An 18,203-nucleotide genomic window follows, 5' to 3' on the forward strand; every position below is an offset into this window, starting at 1 on the left:
TAATATAGATTTTATTTAATTATAGTAACATTGTTAGGACCTTAAAATAATTATTTAGGCTATTATTATGAGTTATATTGGGTGTTATTTAACGCTTATATAATAGTAATAATAGCTAGACTATTAAGTTAGTCTCGTCAAGCGTTAGACTAAACTCTAGTGGTAATGATACTAGGTTTCGTCAAAGGATAATTGTTTTAAGAGTAACGAAGTGCTGTCCGAGTGCCGACTCACCACCTTTCAAGTGAGTGCATAGTTACTTTCATCTTACACATAGATATGAAGTATTTTATTATAAATTTACGTGCTATGTGTGCATATTGTCTAAATACTTGCTGTCTATGCTGGTGAAAAATTTTTATACATGTTTTAAATGATGTAAACTGTATAAAGTATTTTATATCTACAAGATATGTTGGGTAAAACATGGGTAGATGAATGATGATGGATAAAAGCTGAAATAGAGGAACATTAGTAGTACGGACCTAGTGCCCTATAGGTATACATTGGCAGCAGTGGACCTAGTACCCTATAGATGAGCACTGGCAGCTGCGCCACAACCCGTAGATGATTTAGATCTACGGTAAATGTCCTAGCAGCTGCGCTCCAAGGATAGTATCGGCAGCTGCGCCTAATAAGGAGCCTTATGACCATGACAGTAGTGTTTAAAGGTCAATACCGGCAGAAGCGCCTCATAGAAAATGTCCTAATTCTGGCAGCTGAGCCTAAGTGACAATATTAGCAGCTGCGCTTGACCAATGTGTCATTGGCAACAATGGACTTCATGTTGTTTCCTTAGGATGATCCTTAGGAATGAATGAATGAGAAATAGCTGATTCTTAGGGTAGATCCTTAAGAATAAAGAAGATAATGGGGATGGGTAATTGGGTTGATTGTTTGATTGTTTAAACATAATAATTATATTATTGTGGGTTGAAAACCCTATGTACTCACCAGGTTTCCCAACCTGACCCACTCAGTTTATTTATATCACAGGTGTTGATATGAAGTGACATTACACTGAGAGATTTAAAGAGATGTAGATCACTAGTGTAAATAATTGTACGTTCTGTTTATGCTTATGTTTCTGTATTAACGATGACATCCCAAACGTTTTAAAATGAAATAAATACGTTTCTTCGAAAATGTTTTAATAACGTATTTACCATGTTTTTCTGGGAACAAATTCCGCAACATTTTTATAAAATGAAGTACTCTGATTTTTATAAAGCATAAACAACATCGGTCTTTTCTGGCTGTGAAAATGGGGATGTCACAGTTGGTATCAGAGCATTAGTTTAAGCGAACTAGGAATATGAATTTATTTCTAGACTTAAACTTAGAATGCTAAACGATAATTGTGAGGTGTGAGCACTAGCTTATTTTAGGAATTATGCCTAAAATGTTTTTATGTGCTAAATGCTTTATGCCTTATATGCTGTTATTTATTCGGATCTATGGTCTGTTGCCGACCGCATCTGGAAACCTTATATGTTTAGGATTCTAAACGTACGACTACGATATTAGAACTAGCATGTAAACGTTTCGGAGTGATAAGGATGATTTAAACGTCAATCCTAAGTAAAGGTCTAGATTCACCTTATTCGGTGTATAGATCAAGATGGCAAGGACCCGTAGCGGAAACGTGAATGCAAATGAGAATAGGAACCAACCCCTAGTGGTTCAGCAAATACCTGTTGTAGAAGAAGTTGCACCTAAGCCAGTCACGATGGCTAGAGTTCAAGCCATGATTCGGGCTATGCGAACTGAATAACGGGAAGAAATGAGGAGGATGTCGAATAGGGACGAACCTACTATGCCTAATGAGCAACCCGAGCTGATTCCCGAGCAATCGGAGGAAGGGAACTACAGTCGCCAAGTGAGTCAAGTGGGGACTCAAGATGGCCTGGAGAGGAGAAACGACAAGGATGGGCGAATGTACAAGAATTTCTTGGGTGCGAAACCACCAAGTCTCTCAGGAAGCCCAAAGCCTGTTGAGATTATGGATTGGATCTCCGAGATGGAAATGGTGTTTGAGAGCTGCGACTGTAGCGAGAAACAGAAGAATGTCTTCGCCGTAAGACAACTGAAAACTGGAGTCTTGAGCTGGTGGAAGCTATTGGCAGATACGATGCCACGAGGAGAAGCCTTAAGGATGTCATGGGAAGAGTTCTTGGAACAGTTGAAAATGCAGTACTGCTCGGAGATAGATCTGATAGACCTAAACAACGAGTTTCAGAACCTGAAGAAAGGGAAGATGAGTGTTGATGAGTATGCCACCGCATTCACCAAGAGGATGAAGCTATTCCCCTACTTGGTGCCTTCTAAACTCTCCAAGATTGATAGGTTTGCTAACGGACTGCCCACTGACTTTGGCCCAATGGTCAAAATGGCAACTACCTTGAAAACAGCTGTTAGGGCAGCTAAGAACGTAGAGGCCCAGGTAAGAGAAAATGGTCTAGAAAAAGATAAGTCAGGAGAGAAGCGGAAGTTTGAAGGATCTTCAAGGTCCAAAAAGGAAAGCAAGACTACCCAAAGAGAGAGGGGGTTACAAAGCCAGATGTGCCGCCAAAGCAAAAGGCGAGAACATTTCAAATGATTCTTGACGAAGCAGATGACAATGCGAAGATTCAGGAGTTAACGCTTGACATCCAAGGATCGAGTTATGGAGTAATCGTGTAGATAGTACCTCGCGATGTATCCTGTTAGGGGCATAGTTTAGGGTGAACTTGAACACATATGTAAACATTTTAAGGAATAATATAAAACCTTCGTTTTGATATTTTGTGTTAAACTGTTATGTGATTTTCTTGTATGGTGACTTGGAAAACTGCGAGACAATACTTGGGACGGGTATAAGTAGGTGTGGATGGTAGTAGAGGCCTATACTACCGGAAGCACAGGACTCACACTTGGATCAGGGAAAGTCACAAGGTTACCAAGAAGCTAGTAATTGATTTCGTTTTATTCAAGTGTGTTGTTACCATCGTTTCGGTAATAACTAAGAAGATTGTTGATATTCCGACCCTAGTGGTCATATCGAATCAAGTCCGACTACGATGAGTATGTTGTGTGGTTCAGAGAACCAAGTTTGATGTAGCGTCCGACTTAAACCAAACGGTTGAAATCAAAGCGATCAATAGAAGTATCGCACTCGTTGTTAAAGAAGTTGGTGGCTAGAAATGCCTAATGTTAAAGTGTGATTATATCACATTAGAACATGAAGGAAGGCATAGTCTGTTTTAGAATTTAACTCTGAGAGACCTAAGTCTAAGTGTTGCAACATACGATGATAGGTCATTAGAATATGATACATCGATCTATATTAGTAATAAAAGAACTTATCTCAAGTCCCTATCCAGCAGGGATCGAGATTGTGACTTGAAGGTCATAATTTGGAGTCTAACCTGAGGTAGAGAGCAGGTGCACGATCGAGTACACTTACAGTCAATGAGTTTAAAAGATAGAATTGAAGGAATGTAGAAGTTATAATTATTATCTAGGATGAAGAGATGACGTATGGAGTCATTATACGACCCTGTTTTGTTGATGATTCCGGGACGTAATTATCCTAAGGGGGAGATAATTGTAACGCCCGCAAATCTGGGCTAGTCAAATTAGAGGCAATAGGGGTCGAAAACAACTTTTCTACAAAAGATTATTTATAATAAATAATCTTAACCAAGTTGTAGAGTATGTTACAAGGTTTTCGTACATATAAAGAACGCTGAAAACCGAGTTATAACGAAGAAGTTATGACCCGTTGAAGTTTCGCGACGGAACCGGCACGATACCGGGAAGTGTAAATAGTGAATTTACGATAGAGCGAGATTTAGCCTTAGCGATCTAAAAGAAAGTCGTAGAATATGTTAAACTAAGAACATCAATAAAAAGAACGCCCAAATCTGACTTCGTATGAGGAAGTTATGATTTTTCTAAGATTTAGCATAGCAGTGCACAGCCCGAAATCTGAATTTTAGATCGGTCGATTTTTAGCCGACGGGATCTAAATGAAAGTTGTAGTACTCGTAAATACCAACGCGTGGATATAAAGAACGTCGATAATAGAGCTCATATGCAAAAGTTATGGACGAAGCTTAGTCCCTACTTTTCGAGCGCGGCGAATTCGATACAGTTTCGTAAATACGAGATAGAATGAGAATTAGCCAACGAGGTCTAAATGAGAGTTGAAGATCTCATTAATAGGAACTCAACGGTAAAAAGACAGACAAAAATGGAGCTCGTATGCGAAAGTTATGGACGAAGCTTAGTCCCTACTTTTCGAGCGCGGCGAATTCGATACAGTTTTGTAAATCCGAGATAGAATGAGAATTAGCCAACGAGGTCTAAATGAAAGTTGAAGATCTCATTAATAGGAACTCAACGGTAAAAAGACAGGCAAAAACGGAGCTCGTATGCAAAAGTTACGGACGAAGCTTAGAGACTACTTTACTATAAAACTCCTATAAATACAAGGGTGAACTCCTCATATTTTCTTCACACCATAAGCCTTTCTTTCTCTCTCTAACTTCTCTCTAACCTCCCTAAACCCATCCCAAGTCTAGGGAACCTCCCTATCACGAGAAGAATGCCCCGGAGCCCCGACGGCTCCGAGAAGAAAAGCTTTCGGCTCGGAAACGCTGCTCCAGCGAAGCCCGGTTTTTAATAAAAACCCGCTGTAAGTGAGCTACGCCTATAGTATATTTAATATAGATTTTATTTAATTATAGTAACATTGTTAGGACCTTAAAATAATTATTTAGGCTATTATTATGAGTTATATTGGGTGTTATTTAACGCTTATATAATAGTAATAATAGCTAGACTATTAAGTTAGTCTCGTCAAGCGTTAGACTAAACTCTAGTGGTAATGATACTAGGTTTCGTCAAGGGATAATTGTTTTAAGAGTAACGAAGTGCTGTCCGAGTGCCGACTCACCACCTTTCAAGTGAGTGCAAAGTTACTTTCATCTTACACATAGATATGAAGTATTTTATTATAAATTTACGTGCTATGTGTGCATATTGTCTAAATACTTGCTGTCTATGCTGGTGAAAGATTTTTATACATGTTTTAAATGATGTAAATTGTATAAAGTATTTTATATCTACAAGATATGTTGGGTAAAACATGGGTAGATGAATGATGATGGATAAAAGCTGAAATAGAGGAACATTAGTAGTACGGACCTAGTGCCCTATAGGTATACATTGGCAGCAGTGGACCTAGTACCCTATAGATGAGCACTGGCAGCTGCGCCACAACCCGTAGATGATTTAGATCTACGGTAAATGTCCTAGCAGCTGCGCTCCAAGGATAGTATCGGCAGCTGCGCCTAATAAGGAGCCTTATGACCATGACAGTAGTGTTTAAAGGTCAATACCGGCAGAAGCGCCTCATAGAAAATGTCCTAATTCTGGCAGCTGAGCCTAAGTGACAATATTAGCAGCTGCGCTTGACCAATGTGTCATTGGCAACAATGGACTTCATGTTGTTTCCTTAGGATGATCCTTAGGAATGAATGAATGAGAAATAGCTGATTCTTAGGGTAGATCCTTAAGAATAAAGAAGATAATGGGGATGGGTAATTGGGTTGATTGTTTGATTGTTTAAACATAATAATTATATTATTGTGGGTTGAAAACCCTATGTACTCACCAGGTTTCCCAACCTGGCCCACTCAGTTTATTTATATCACAGGTGTTGATATGAAGTGACATTACACTGAGAGATTTAAAGAGATGTAGATCACTAGTGTAAATAATTGTACGTTCTGTTTATGCTTATGTTTCTGTATTAACGATGACATCCCAAACGTTTTAAAATGAAATAAATACGTTTCTTCGAAAATGTTTTAATAACGTATTTACCATGTTTTTCTGGGAACAAATTCCGCAACATTTTTATAAAATGAAGTACTCTGATTTTTATAAAGCATAAACAACATCGGTCTTTTCTGGCCGTGAAAATGGGGATGTCACAATGTCTGTGTCATTGTGGGCATGGACTGGTTGAGCAAATTCGGTGCGGTTATTGACTGCGAGCGACAGCTGGTGACCATACGAGACCTTAGTGGGGGAGTTCTTACGGTGTACGGCGAGGGTACACGTTCTGGGTCAGTGTTTTGTTCGGCGACTAGGGTGAGGCAGTGTCTATAGCAGGACTATAAGGGCTTTGTGGCGTATGTGATGGATACGCGGGTTGATTCAGAGATACCGAGGTCAGTTGAGGAGGTTCCGATAGTGCGTGAGTTCCCGGATGTATTTCTAGAGGAGTTTTCGGGTGTGCCTCCCGTGAGGCAAGTGGAGTGTAGTATCGATTTGGTTCTGGGGGCCGCATCTATTGCCAAGGTGCCCTATCGCCTTGCACCTCCAGAGATGCAAGAGTTATCCTCACAGCTTCAGGAGCTGCTGGGGAAGGTGTTTATCCGGCCGAGCAGCTCGCCGTGGGGAGCGCCTATCCTTTTTGTCAAGAAGAAGGATGGTTCACACCGGATGTGCATTGACTACCGGGAGTTGAACAAGCTGACGGTCAAGAACCGTTACCCGTTGCCGAGGATCGATGATTCGTTTGATCAGTTGCAGGGAGCATCTTGGTTCTCCAAGATCGATTTGAGGTTGGGGTATCATCAGGTAAGGGTGCGAGATGAGGACATCCAGAAGACAACGTTCAGGACTCGTTATGGGCATTATGAGTTTGTGGTGATGCCTTTCGGACTCACCAATGCCCCAGCAGTGTTCATGGATCTCATGAACAGAGTGTGCAGGCCGATGTTGGATCGGTCGGTGATCATGTTCATCGACGATATTTTGGTGTATTCGAGATCCAGAGAGCAGCATGAGGAGCATTTGAGGGAGATCCTCGGAGTTCTGAGATCGGAGAGGCTGTACGCCAAATTCTCCAAGTGTGATTTCTAGTTGCGAGAGGTCCAGTTCCTAGGGTACCTCGTTAACCGGAAGGGGATTTTGGTCGACCCGGCCAAAGTGGAGGCAGTGATGAGTTGGGAGGTGCCGAGGTCACCGTCCGAGATCAGGAGTTTCTTGGGGTTGGCAGGCTATTATCAGAGATTTATCAGGGATTTCTCCAAGATCGTTATGCCACTCACTAGATTAACCCGGAAGGGTGTCGTTTTTTCATGGGGACCAGAGCAGCAGACCTCTTTTGAGACGCTTCGCCAGAGGCTATGTGAAGCCCCGGTGTTAGCCCTCCTAGAGGGGATGGAGGACTTTGTGGTGTATTGTGATGCGTCGATCTTGGGATTGGGAGCGGTGTTGATGCAGAGAGGGCATGTGATAGCATACGCATCGAGGCAGCTGAAGCCTCATGAGACGAGGTATCCCACCTACGATCTAGAGTTGGGGGCAGTGGTGTTCGCCCTCAAGATTTGGCATCACTATATGTACGGGGTTTGGTGTACGATATACACGGACGAAAAGAGGCTGAAGTATTTGATGGATCAGCCCAACCTAAACATGCGACAGAGGAGGTGGTTGGATGTGGTCAAGGATTATGATTGTGAGATCCTGTACCACCCGGGTAAGGCTAATGTTGTAGCCGATGCATTGAGTCGCAGGGCGGAGAGCACCCCGTTGCGAGATGTATGTTTGAGATTGACTGTGATAGCTCCAGTATTGGACGCCATTCGTGGGGAACATGCTGAGGCTATGCAGCCTGAGATGCAGAAGAAAGAGCGAGTTGTTGGGTTGGTTTCGGAGTTCGTTACCGATGGTCGAGGGCTTATGACATTCCAGGGGCGTATCTGTGTACCGTTTGTGGGAGGGACGTGTACCATTTTGATGGAAGAGGCTCATCGATCGAAATTCTCGATCCATTTTTGGGCCACTAAGATGTATTTAGACCTGAGAAGAGAGTATTGCTGGCCCTGTATGAAGAGGGATGTCGCGTGGTTTGTTGAGAGGTGCTTAACCTATGGTAGGGTTAAGGCCGAGCACCAGAGACCGCATGGTAAGTTGCAGCCGTTGGAGGTTCCCGAATGGAAATGGGAGCAGGTTACTATGGATTTTATCACCAAATTGTCAAGGACTGCTAGGGGAGTTGATGCAATTTGGGTGATTGTGGACAGGTTGACGAAGAGCGCCCACTTCCTTGCTATCAATGAGAGCTCTTCCGCAGAGAAGTTAGCAGAGATGTACGTGAGGGAAGTGGTATCACGGCATGGAGTGCTGATCTCGATTGTCTCAGACCGAGATGTGCGTTTCACTTCCAGATTCTGGAAGAAGTTTCACGAGGAGTTGGGTACTAGGCTGCATTTTAGTACCGCATATCACCCCCAGACTGACGGACATACTGAGCGGACGATTCAGACGCTCGAGGACATGCTCCGGGCATGTGTGTTGAATTTCGGGGGGAGTTAGGACAAGTATTTGCCCTTGGCAGAGTTTTCCTACAACAACAGCCATCATTCGAGCATTGGTATGCCACCCTTTGAGCCGTTGTATGGGAGGAGGTGTCGGACCCCCATTTGCTGGGGAGAGGTCGGGCAACGTGTTATGGGTACTACTGAGATCGTGCTTCAGACGAAAGAGCAGATCCAGCAGGTCAGAAAGAGGTTGTAGACCGCTCAGAGTCGTCAGAAGAGTTATGCGGACAGACGCCGGTCCAAGCTTTAGTTTCAGGTCGGCGACTTTGTGCTCCTGAAGGTCTCTCCTTGGAAAGGAGTGATTTGATTCAGGAAGAGGGGCTAGTTGGGGCCTTGATATATTGGTCCATTCAGGGTGGTCGCGAGGGTAGGCAGGGTAGCCTATCGTTTGGAGTTTCCAGCAGAGTTGGGTCAGATTCACGACCCTTTCCACGTGTCGTAATTGCGGAAGTGTATAGCCGATGTGTCGGCAGTGGTACCATTAGAGGATATTCAGGTGGATGCGAGCCTGAATTATGCTGAGAGACCGATGGCAATCATAGATCGGAAAATCAAGGTTTTGAGGAACAAGGAGGTACCTTTGGTTTTGGTTCAGTGGCAACATCGGAAGGGGTCCGAGATGACTTGGGAGCCGGAGAGTGAGATGCGTGAGCAGCATCCGAAGTTATTTGCAGAGCGAGACTTCGAGGGCAAAGTCTAATTCTGGTGGGGGAGAATTGTAACATCCCGGATTCCCAGGTATTATTTTATCCTTTTATTTTTTTGGGTGATTTGTGAGGAGACTCGGTGAGTTGGAGTCCAAACTCGCCGAGTAGGATCGCGGTTTTGGGCGCAGGTTCGTGTCTGGACTCGGCGAGTCCATGCTGTTTGAAACCCTAATTTCCAGGGTTTGAGACCTATTTAAAGGGGCTTATGGCCTGCTGACCTCACAACCCAACCATGAAACTTCCACTAGCCCGGCAACACTCGCATATGCTAGCCATACATAATGTTGGACCTTGTAGACTTTCGAATACTTGATCCTACCCTAAGCCCTTAATCAGACAAGAACGGGAAATAAGGCCAAACTAAACATTCTCAGGCTATAATATTTTAATTATATACAGTCGTGATGCATACACTAAGCAACTGCAGTAATGATGTCAATTTCATATAAGGAAAAAACCTAGGCTACCGGGCATCATATAATCTGGCAATTCTGTCATGCAATTCCTGAAGATCCCTAGCCTAGTAGTAGCATGTTGTTTTAACATATTAGAAAATCAAATAGTCTGTAAGGTATTTTGGGGTCTACTTACTTGCTCCGGCTGATCGATCACTTGCATCCTCCTTTAGTATTTTGAAAACCATTTTAAAATCTTGTCCTTAGTTTGAGACTGGAGACACATGAGTGTTTCCTCCAGTTCACTCAAACCAAGGCTTTGATACCAACTTGTAACATCAATAAAAATCAAGCCAATTTAAAACTTTTTCAACCATTCAAGACCATTAAGTTATTACAAAGTGTTTTCAAAATAGTTTAGACATCAGAGTATCCCATAAATCAAGATCATGAAAATATGAGGAGGTGCACGATCACGCCTTCTCCTTCCCACGATCATCTGAAGTACCTGAAACAAAATCCAAAGCTGTAAGCCCAAAGCTTAGTGAGTTCCCCAAAAATACCGACACAACAAGTAACACACATATAATAACAACATACTATAGGCCCAATCAACCATCGGGTTGGAATGACCCAGACCCTCAACCACCGCGTTGGAATGCCAACATATTATGGGTCTAGTCGTCCTTGGGATAGTATACCCTCGACCCACAAGCATCGGGTTGGAAAGCCTACATACTATGAGTCCAATCATCTACGGGATGGAATATTCACGGCCCATAACCACCGGGTTGGAATGCCCAGGTCTGTTGGCTCTCGCACAAAGCAGATAAGTCTAAACCACCAATCAAACATGTACACATATATCAGATAATCACATAACAGTCTATAGATAGACAAACCGATCTAGCAGATCATAACAGCATAATAACATCCTATCTACCAAGATACCGATCTAACAGATATTAATAGCATAATATTATCCTATCACCAGGATACTAATCTAACAGATCATAAAAGCATAATAACATCCTATTTACCAGGATACTGTTATAACAGGATAACAATCGAAAAAGGGTCGGCATTAGTGCCTTAGACTGTAACGCCCCGTTTCTAGCTAGCTAATACAAATTAAGGATTATAAAATAATTCGGATAATGAATTCATGCAAGGATAATTTCTGGGATGAGATAGTTGATTTATTACATAAAATGCATTTACGGGTGAAGTGGACGAATTGGATTAAGGTAAATGAGAGTTTTAAGTGAATTATTGATTAAGCTCATTGGGAAGGTTAATAATAATAATTATTGGAATGTGTTAGTACAAGGGCCAAACAGGAATTTCCAGAAATCAAATTGGTAAGACAATCAGCCTTAGGGTTTTAATCATCAAGCTTCACAAACCCCAGGGACCAAACCTATCAACTTCAACACCATGTTTCACTCTTCCTGATTCGTCAATGGCAGGTTGTTGCTTTCCCTATTGTGCTCCTGCAACTGTCGATGCCAGTGAAGGGAGTTGGTCCCATTCCTTTACACGTTCCACTGGCCATTTAAATCAATTGTGACACTCCAATATGACGGGAGCCCTTGTCTTCAATCTGCAATTCCAAAGATAGTGAGAGAAAGAGAATTATAGCATAGTGAGGGATGTAGTGTGTGGGTGTATGAGCTCCGGTTGTCTTTCGAACCCCGGTGATGTTCGTCGTCCCTTCCGATGAGTGTAGGCGGGGTCCTTCGGCAGTAAAATGGTGAGGGATGTGAAGTCTTTAAGCGTAATTCCCCTGTCATCGCCTGTGACAACCATCAAAATTCGAGTCGGTTCTATATTTGACTAGACTTAGTTGCACATATAGGCACTACACATATTAGACTTAGTAACTAGAAGCTAAGTTATAACCTACTAGAAACTTGGAAACAATTAGAAACAATGGATAATGTGCTTAGATTTGACATTGGTATGTGAATTCTACTACTACTTAACTTTAGTGACTATCTATATTAGGGTCACTCTTTGACTTGAACACCATTTCATGAATCATATACACACATCATGCACTTGACCTAGTGGTAGAAATTAGGTCAAAGTCACATAGAAACTTAAGTCAAAGTTGAAGAGTAGGACTAGTATACTTGATTCCTCAATTTCGCTTGAATCTCGGAATCACTACATAGAATGCCAATAAACCGATAAAAAAATATTACAAACATTATTTCTAACTTGAATAAGAGTTATGAAACTCTAAAATAGTTTGAAGTCTCAAAATTTAATTAATTTTGATATCCAAAGACTTACAAACTCTCAAAAACCCTAAATGCCCTAAAAACTCAAATTTATAAACTTTAACACCTAAAAATCCATAAATTTGGTATGGACTATATAATATCAATTTAAAATAACTCAATTTAGTAAAATATAACCAAGAAAAAAAATTAAGTCATTAGTATTTAACCTTATTTTCTAAGCCAAAAAAATCAAGGTTTTGTGAAGGAAAATTTAGAATAAGGTGCATGTTTTATAAAAACTTGATATTTTTATAAAATAAAGTTATATTTTATAAAATTTAAAGGAAGGAAACCCTCTCTTCATTAAAAAGACGGATCTCTCCTCTTTCTCCTCTTTCTCCTCTTCCCAACACATAATTAATTCACTCTAACACTCCATCTTCTCTCTCTCTCTCTCACTCTACCCCTCATTCTCTCTCACACTCCACCATTTACCTCTCTTTATCTCTCTAAAATCAATAAATTTTCAGTAAAAAACACATCTCCACACTCAAATCTTCATCTTCTAAGGTTATTCTTCAAGGTATACACGCAAATCACTCACCTTTCCTTACTTTTCCTTCTTGTTTTTAAAGGGTTTTCTTGTATTTCTCATCCTTCTACACCATTCTTTATGAACATTCATGAACATGTTCATGAATGTCGATTTTGATGATGATGGTGGTAGGGTTTCACCCAAGAACAATATGCATGTTGTTTAATGGTGAAATCCAAGGACCAAAACCTATGTCAAACACTAAAGTTCGGATTTTTACAAGTTTTAAAGGTTCAAACACCTTATGCATTCAAGTATTTCCTTTAAAAACATCACTATGAGAAACATATTTCCATGCATGGTCTTCAAACCGTGATGCATGTGAAGAACACCAAGCTAAAGAGCTTGATGATCAAAGTACATTGTTAATAGTGCATGTAAACGATTTTGTCTATAAAATATCTAAACGTTCTTTTCTGTTCAAATAAAATTTTTTCCAGATTCCCATTAAGGTAATATGAACATCTGGAAAATTTCAAGAGTTTTTATCATTTCTTTGATTTATTAAAATTGTTACAAGAAAAGAAGGGCATAAATCATATAAAATACTTCCAGAGGTCTATAAATCAGGAATAAATTCTTGGATGACCCCTATGGGGAATAATGACCTCTCGTTAAATTTCATAGATTTATGTTTCAGTTTAGTATGATTTTCGATTTTCTTTTTGTTTGGGTATAATAAATCACACTACCACTTTAGGGAGTTTAACAATTGTATCTAACAATTTTCTCAGCTCTTACCTGTGGTGAGAGACTCAGAAGAATAATTTCAGAATTTTTAATAATGCCATCCTATTTTTCCCAATTTTTGGTAATTATAATGGCCTAAAAATGGGAAAAATAGTTCTGATTATCCAAAATTCACGAAATTTTACCAGAACATCATGCTGTACCGTAGGATGTTACATAAAACTTCTGATGATTTTTCTATACTGTATACTATTTTTCTCTTATTTTCTAAGGTTAAATACACTTAAATACACATAAATACACAAAACCGGTTTATACAATATGAAAACCACTTTTAGTATTTTTCCCAGATTAACTACACTGTAAATAATGTTACAAAAATTTTTGGTAATTTATTTTAACTGTTTATTATTTATTCTTCAATTAATGATTATTTAAGGGGATAAAACAAGGAAAAATAGAAATACCCACTAAAAATATCTTTTATATTTTTTCCAGCCTATTTATGTATAATAACAGTTAAATAAAAAGTTTGGATAATTTTGGAAACTGTTTTCTATTTATTTCAATTTTTATTAGAATAAATGCTCAAAAATCATAAAATTGGTTTAAACAGTTTAGAAATCGATTTTTATATTTTTCCCAGCTTAATAATGTTTAATAACAGTAATAAAAAAAGTTTGGGTAGTTTTTAAAGCTTTTTTTTATTTTTCATGAATTTTTGTATATTTAGAGTATTAAATATATGAAAAATGGTTATGCATATCCATAATCCATGAAAAATTATCTAGAAATCTTTCAACACATTTAGAACCAAAATCTGAAGTTTTGTAATTTTTCTTAACTGTTTTGTATCTTGTATGATTTTATGGTTATTCAAGAAACTAAAGTGGTGAAAAATAGTTAGACAAATAAAAAATTCAAGAAAATTTATCTTGAGGTCTTTGACTTCAATTAAAACTGAAATGCAAAGTTAATTATTGGAACACCTCTAAAATGTTAAATATTAACATTTCAATAATAGAAATTTTCCACTTAAATTGTTATATTACAATTGATTCTTTGAAACTTAATTTCCATAGAAAAATATTTATAATTTATCAATATTCAATTTTGACACAATATTGACATAATTCTATTGTAGTAGTAAGTATACTAGTGTTACATTTCGATTAGAGACTCACTAGTGAATACCAATATTGTAGGAATCGGTAGTGGTACACGTGGAACATAGTCAAGGCACCATTTGCATCATCTCAATGTATTGTGAGTATTCGCCACTCCCCTTTTTCGGTTTTTATGTTTTGGGGTGGAAAAGCATGTCCTAAACTACTTATGTTCGTTGTATTTATTTGACTCGTATAAACTTGGTTGCTATATTTTTCATATTGTGAGCATTCACGTACTCCCCTATTTTCGGTTTTTATGTTTTGGGGTGGAAAAGCATGTCCAGAAAAAACTATTATTTGCATGTTGTAGTTAAATTGATTTGTATCAAACATGATTTCTATTGTATTGCTATGTCTCTCTATGTATGTCTATGCAACACGGAACATGAGAACTAATCGTACTAAGGCCCTTCCCTTATCTCTAACCATTAACTCTTTGAGCCAATGGTCATTATGGATAGAGCTATTAGGAATTGACAACTCCTCACTCACCCTATTGCTGGAGTGCATGATAACATATTCAACATTGGAACGATAAGCATCGATCTTGATAGGGCTTCAGTCATAGGTTTGGTTGAGACTCATTGTTTGCTCATACACATACAAACTCGTTTCTCGTTATAGCAATAAACTTGTTTATCAATTATGGCAATCAACTTTGTTTCTCATTATAGAAATGAACGTTGTTTCTCATTACAATAACGAACTTTTATTACTGAAAACTTATATACATGTTTTAGCAATGAAATTGTTTGCTCCTTGTAGCAATGAAATTGATTGCTCATTTTAGCAATGAAACTTGTTTACTCGTTTGAGTAACGAACTTTATCTTCCATTAGAATATGAATGTTGCATCTTATTTGGGCAACATACTTTATCTCTCATGATGACAAAGAACTTTGTTTTTACAAACTTATTTGCTCCTTTTAACAATATACTTTTATTATTGGAAACTTTTATCAAAACTTTGATTTCAATTCATGAACCAATATCATTTTGTTAAAATTGTGTGTACTCACCAACTATTTTATAGTTGATGCTCGTTTTACATGCTTTTTCAGGAATCATCGAGTAAGTGGCACTTAGGGACACTTCACTTTTAGGAGCATTCGCATGTGTCGTATTTCAATTTACATTGTAATTTCATTTAAAAGTTGTTCAAACCCATTGTAAAATTGTAATGATTTTTAATACTATGGTTGGTGTTGTCTTTTAACTTTTGCTATGAAACCCTTTGTACTGCCACGCCCTGTGTTTCCGCTTTAGCGGGGTGTGACATCGCCCAAACGAGAGATCTGATCAATGGAAGGAGGAACAACAAGGGGGTGCTTGATCTAGGTGAGCTCGATTTCAGGGATGCCTAAGACGTCAGGCTCACAATGGCATATTCTCTTGAGCCACCTGTGAGTATTGAACCAGAATGAGGACGAGAGCGAAAGGTGTAGACTCTTGTTTTCTTCTTTTAGTATCTTAATATCAGGTGCAAGTGGGTTTAGATCCCGTTGATTCATCCTTTCAATTTTGCTTTGCCCTCCATCTCCATGGCTACACCCGAGAGGCGCTTCAGACGGAGAGAATTAGGATTTGTGGATGGCCTCTGTCAATCGAGGAAAGGGAGACATCGGGATGAGGTGAGGTTTAAGCATCGGTGAAGGAACTGTTTCAATTCCATTGGAGCGTAAGAGGAGTTAGTGGCGCATTGCTAGGTTCGACATAGGAGCCATTGGCTAGCAGATTGGGGTTGTCGCCGTCGGAATTGGATGTTTCGCTGAAGCTGGTTGTGTTGGCTCTTCGAAGACGCAAGTGGCGAACAAGCTCAAGCAGGGAAATGGAGTACTATGACCTAATCGACATGATCTTTTAAGGTATTGGGCTTTAATCCGTTGGGCTAATATTATATGGGTTCAATTAGTATATTTTGGGCTAAATGACATTGGTTTAAGTTCAAGATAAATATAATATAAGGTAAAGCCTTGTTAATTAGTAATTGGGTTTAAAATTAATTAATTTATGGGCGTTCGTTTTATCTAATGGGCTGCAAATACATATGTGAATATAGTTCGGTTTCATTGATTAAAAGGTAATTAATTTAATAAGAATTAGATGTACTATTAAAGTTGTATGGATTTAGATGCCCAAATTTATAATATCGTATGATTTATTTAGTAGAGAGATGGACTTAATGGATTAAGTCCTTAATGGGTTAAGTAGGAAAGTTAACCCTAATTGTCATTTTATGTGGAACCCTAATGCCATAGATTGTCCATAGTTGGGCCTTGGTCCATTATTAGACTCTTGGGCCTTTGGATTAGGCCTTGGGCTGGAGTCAAGCTAAGCCAGGGGTAAAATAGTCATTTTACCCTTAGTATTGTTACCGGTATTTGATTGAGTGTGTTTATGGGAATTGTAGTCGGGAGAGACCAGAGTAGCAGCAGACAGTTCCCGAGTAGATTTTCAGCAGCCAGCTTTCGAGGTGAGTTTCCTTCCAGTAGGAACGGGTCTAAGGCCACAATGTCTGCCCGTTTAGTTAGCAGTAGTTTCCGGACTTCGGTCCGATGCAGTAGTTAGTATGTTTGATGCCTTCGTGGCTCAGACAGGTTTTATGTGTTATGTGTTCCGGGCTACAGCCCGATGCAGTATGCAGTATATGTGTTCATCCTAGTTGATATGTTTATGCTATATGTTTATGCTATCTTATGTTCAGTTAGTTTCCGGACTTCGGTCCGTTGCAGGGGGCAAGGCCCCGGTTAGTCCGGACTTCGGTCCGATGTAGGGGACAAGGTCTCGGTCAGTTTTCGGACTTCGGTCCGATGCAGGGGGCAAGGCCCCGGTTAGTCCGGACTTCGGTCCGATGCAGGGGACAAGGTCCAAGTCAGTTTCCGGACTTCGGTCTGATGCAGGGGGCAAGGCCCCAGTGAGTCCGGACTTCGGTCCGATGCAGGGGACAAGGTCCCAGTTAGTCCGGACCTTGGTCCGATGCAGTGGGCAAGGCCCAGTATGTGCTTTATATGTTGTATGGTATGTGGTAGTTTGGGGGAGCTCACTAAGTTTTGTGCTTACGGTTTCAGTTTTTGGTTTCAGGGACTCAATTTTTCTAAAGAGGAGCTCGGGAAGATTGCAGTGCACACACCATTTGTTCAGCCTGGGATGTTTATACTCTGATATATTTGACAGTTGTTATAATATTTTGAGACACATTGCTTATGATTCTTATATGAGGTTTATCGACTATGGTTTTTATTATTAAATTAAACGAAATTTTCAGACTGTGTTTTTGGGATGTTACATAGACCCTTGAGTATAGTGAGTAAAACTCACCTCACAAGTATCTTAGAATAATAATGTAAAAGTCCTCCAAATACAGCTCCAACTCAAACACCTACATCCACCAATGATCGACTTCCATAAATTCCCAAATTACTAAAATACCCCCAGAAATCAAATTGGTCAACCCTTGTTCAAAGTCAAAGTCAACGGCCAAGGTCAATAGTCCATGTTGACCCAACTCCTCTAGTATAGCCCACTGACTCGTTGAGTTCTTCAAGAACTCGAGAAATCATGAAAACCCTAGTTGGCTCGTAGAGTTTCTAGACATCTCGTCGAGTCCATGCGGTGTCCAAAATGTCAAACTCCTCCAAATACAGCTCCAACTCAAACAGCTACATCCACCAATGATCCAATTCCATAAATTCCCAAATTACTAAAATACACCTAGAAGTCAAATTGGTCAACCCTTGGTCAAAGTCAAAGTCAACGGCCAAGGTCAAAAGTCAATGTTGACCCAACTCGTCGAGTGTAGCCCACTGACTCGTCGAGTTCTTCCAGAAGTCGACAAATTGTGAAAACCCTAGTTGGCTCGCCGAGTTTCTAGATATCTCATCGAGTCCATGCAGTGTCAAAAATATCAGGAAAACCCTAACTAACTCGTCGAGTCATCTCACTTACTCGTCGAGTCCATGCAGAACCAAAACAGGCAATATTTATCCGACTCGTCGAGTTGACCATGCAACTTGTCGAGTCCCTTCAGTCTATTGTTGG

This window comes from Lactuca sativa, chromosome 6 (genome assembly GCF_002870075.4).
Source record: "Lactuca sativa cultivar Salinas chromosome 6, Lsat_Salinas_v11, whole genome shotgun sequence".
NCBI lineage: Eukaryota > Viridiplantae > Streptophyta > Magnoliopsida > Asterales > Asteraceae > Lactuca > Lactuca sativa.